Genomic DNA, 4,115 nt, shown 5'->3' with positions numbered 1-4,115 from the left:
CTCGGGCGGGCGCAGCCCCCCATCTCTCTCTCTCTGGCTCCATTTGTCCACGGTTTTCCTCGGTTGCCACCCCGCCGGCTAGCTGCTCGCGGCCGGCACCCGCCGGGCCCCGAACCGAGGCCGGCGCCGGCGCCTCGCTCAACGAACTCGGTACGCCTGCGGCTCGCGGGGCCGCTCGGCTGTCACACGGCTGGATTCGGTCGGGCGAGCCCTTGCTCCGGCACCGAGCGAACGGACGGACGAGCCCGCTCTCGGCCCGGGCGGGCGCCTCACCTCGCCTACGGCGGGAAGCGAACCGGAGAGGAGGCCGCCCGTGCCTGAACACCGGACGCCGCCGCGGCTTCCCCGGGACGGGGAGCGTGGAAGCGCCGGCCCGCCGGGGGCCCTCTCCGACGCGACCCGAATGGCCTCATCGATCGACAAGAAGACGGGTAGGGGGAAGGAAGGAAGGAAGGGAGGAGAAGATGCGAGCCCTTCTCCAGGACGCGGCGGAAAGACCGCGCGCGCACGTGCAGGCGGGTGTGCGTGGGCAACGTCTGCCGAGAGGTGCTCGCCCGTGCCTGAACACCGGCCCGCCCCACGCCACCCCGAGCGAGGCGGGGAGCGGGATAGGACCGGCCCGCCGGGAAGCCTCTCCGACGCGCCCGAGGAGCGCCTCTCGTGTTCGGCCGGGGCTCCCGCGTGCAGGTGAGGATGCGGTGCGGAACGAGAACGAGGCGCCGCCGCCACGACCATCGGGTCCCGCCTTCCACCCTCGCGGCGGGACCCACCGGGGACGCCCCCGGCCCTTCTGCCTTCGAGTGCCGGCTGACCGGACCGTGCCCTTCTCCGCGCTCGCTTTTTCTCTCGCCTTCTCCGCTTCGCGCCAGCGAGCGCGGCAGCCGGCTTCCCCCGTTCGTTCGATTGTTCTCTCTCGCCTTCTCGGGTTCGCCCTGGGCGGCGCGGGAGCCGGCTATTTCACCCGCACAGCTCTCTCTCGCCTTGCCCGGCTTTTTTTCGCCGCTCGCCCGGGAGACCGCCTTAACCCACCGCCGAACGGCGGGACGGGGCGCGACGGACAAACCGAAGCGACCGGATCGACCACACGAACCGACGCCCCAGAGAGCCGCCGCCACCGCCGACCGCCGCCGAAACCCATCTGGCCGGCCGGTCAACCCAGCTCGCGAGCGCCCGCTCACCACCGATCTCCGGAGCAGAGTCCGCACTCTCTCCTACCGACGAAAAGTAAAGGCATCCGAAAAGAAAGCTCCACGGACGACGACGCCGACTACCGGCAAAGGCTCCGAATGCAGCCGACCTTTACCTCGACATAACTGGAGGCAGAGAATTAGAGCGACGCCTCTGGCCGCACCGTAGCAGCAGCGCCCCCCCCCACACACAAAAGACGCCAACAGCCGCCGGAGCCGGGTAGACGTGGCCGCCGCTGCCGGAACGGCGCCGCAGCGACCCCTGGGCGGATGCGCCGCGCCTGGCAGACGGGCGGAGCCGGGTAGACGTGGCCGCCGCTGCCGGAACGGCGCCGCAGCGACCCCAGGCCGGTTGAGCCGCGCCATGCAGCCGCGCGGAGCCGGGTAGACGTGGCCGCCGATGCCGGAACGGCGCCGCAGCGACCCCAGGCCGGCTACGCCGCGCCATGCAGCCTCGCGGAGCCGGGTAGACGTGGCCGCGGCTGCCGGGCCGCCGCCGCAGCGACCCCAGGCCGGTTGAGCCGCGCCATGCAGCCGCGCGGAGCCGGGTAGACTTGTCCGCCGATGCCGGAACTGCGCCCCAGCGACCCCAGGACGGCTGCAGTCGCGAAATGCAGCTTCGCGGAGCCGGGTAGACGTGGCCGCCGCTGCCGGGACGGCTCCGCAGCGACGCCGGGCCCGCTGCGCCGCACAAGGCAGCCGCGCGGAGTCGGGCTGACGTGGCCGCGGCTGCCGGGCCGGCGCCGCAGCGACCCCAGGCCGTCTGCGGGAGGCCAGGCAGCCTCCCGGAGCCGGGTAGACGTGGCCGCCGCTGCCGGGACGGCTCCGTAGCGACCTCTGGCCCGCTGCGGGAGACCAGGCAGCCGCGCGGAGCCGGGTAGACGTGGCCGCCTCTGCCGGGCCGGCGCCGCAGCGACCCCAGGCCGGCCACGCCTCGCCATGCAGCCTCGCGGAGCCGGGTAGACGTGGCCACCGCTGCCGGGGCGGCGCCGCAGCGACACCTGGGCGGCTGCGCCGCGCCAGGCAGCCGCGCGGAGCCGGGTAGACGTGGCCGCCTCTGCCGGGACGGCTCCGTAGCGACCTCTGGACCGCTGCGGGAGACCAGGCAGCCGCGCGGAGCCGGGTAGACGTGGCCGCCTCTGCCGGGCCGGCGCCGCAGCGACCCCAGGCCGGCCACGCCTCGCCATGCAGCCTCGCGGAGCCGGGTAGACGTGGCCGCCGCTGCCGGGCCGGCTCCGCAGCGACCTCTGCCCGCTGCGGGAGACCAAGGAAACCGCGCGGAGCCGGGTAGACGTGGCCGCTGCTGCCGGGCCGCCGCCGCAGCGACCCCTGGGCGGCTGCGCCGCGCCAGGCAGCAGCGCGGAGCCCGGTAGACGTGGCCGCCGATGCCGGAACGGCGCCGCAGCGACCCCAGGCCGGTTGAGCCGCGCCAGGCAGCCTCGCGGAGCCGGGTAGACGTGGCCGCCGATGCCGGAACGGCGCCGCAGCGACCCCAGGCCGGTTGAGCCGCGCCATGCAGCCGCGCGGAGCCGGGTAGACGTGGCCGCCGATGCCGGAACGGCGCCGCAGCGACCCCAGGCCGGTTGAGCCGCGCCATGCAGCCGCGCGGAGCCGGGTAGACTTGTCCGCCGATGCCGGAACTGCGCCCCAGCGACCCCAGGACGGCTGCAGTCGCGAAATGCAGCTTCGCGGAGCCGGGTAGACGTGGCCGCCGATGCCGGGACGGCTCCGCAGCGACGCCGGGCCCGCTGCGCCGCACAAGGCAGCCGCGCGGAGTCGGGCTGACGTGGCCGCGGCTGCCGGGCCGGCGCCGCAGCGACCCCAGGCCGTCTGCGGGAGGCCAGGCAGCCTCCCGGAGCCGGGTAGACGTGGCCGCCGCTGCCGGGACGGCTCCGTAGCGACCTCTGGCCCGCTGCGGGAGACCAGGCAGCCGCGCGGAGCCGGGTAGACGTGGCCGCCTCTGCCGGGCCGGCGCCGCAGCGACCCCAGGCCGGCCACGCCTCGCCATGCAGCCTCGCGGAGCCGGGTAGACGTGGCCACCGCTGCCGGGGCGGCGCCGCAGCGACACCTGGGCGGCTGCGCCGCGCCAGGCAGCCGCGCGGAGCCGGGTAGACGTGGCCGCCTCTGCCGGGACGGCTCCGTAGCGACCTCTGGACCGCTGCGGGAGACCAGGCAGCCGCGCGGAGCCGGGTAGACGTGGCCGCCTCTGCCGGGCCGGCGCCGCAGCGACCCCAGGCCGGCCACGCCTCGCCATGCAGCCTCGCGGAGCCGGGTAGACGTGGCCGCCGCTGCCGGGCCGGCTCCGCAGCGACCTCTGCCCGCTGCGGGAGACCAAGGAAACCGCGCGGAGCCGGGTAGACGTGGCCGCTGCTGCCGGGCCGCCGCCGCAGCGACCCCTGGGCGGCTGCGCCGCGCCAGGCAGCAGCGCGGAGCCCGGTAGACGTGGCCGCCGATGCCGGAACGGCGCCGCAGCGACCCCAGGCCGGTTGAGCCGCGCCAGGCAGCCTCGCGGAGCCGGGTAGACGTGGCCGCCGATGCCGGAACGGCGCCGCAGCGACCCCAGGCCGGTTGAGCCGCGCCATGCAGCCGCGCGGAGCCGGGTAGACGTGGCCGCCGATGCCGGAACGGCGCCGCAGCGACCCCAGGCCGGCTACGCCGCGCCATGCAGCCTCGCGGAGCCGGCTAGACGTGGCCGCCGCTGCCGGGCCGGCGCCGCAGCGACCCCAGGCCGGTTGAGCCGCGCCAGGCAGCCGCGCGGAGCCGGGTAGACTCGTCCGCCGGTGCCGGAACGGCGCCTCAGCGACCCCAGGACGGCTGCAGTCGCGCCATGCAGCTTCGCGGAGTCGGGCTGACGTGGCCGCCGCCGCCGGGCCGCCGCCGCAGCGACCCCAGGCCGTCTGCGTGAGGCCAGGCAGCCTCGCGGAGCCG

The 4,115-nt window shown here is 76.2% G+C and overlaps 1 pseudogene; it reads left to right on the top strand.

Moving 5' to 3' along the window:
* Nucleotides 1–739, top strand: part of LOC149911473 (uncharacterized) — a 1,544-nt pseudogene extending 805 nt beyond the window's left edge.
* The last annotated feature ends 3,376 nt before the right edge of the window (nucleotides 740–4,115 follow it).

The sequence above is a fragment of the Phasianus colchicus genome, unplaced genomic scaffold, assembly GCF_987193195.1.
Source record: "Phasianus colchicus unplaced genomic scaffold, bPhaCol1.hap1.1 HAP1_SCAFFOLD_103, whole genome shotgun sequence".
NCBI classification, from domain to species: domain Eukaryota; kingdom Metazoa; phylum Chordata; class Aves; order Galliformes; family Phasianidae; genus Phasianus; species Phasianus colchicus.
This window is presented reverse-complemented; position numbering and strand designations above follow the sequence as displayed.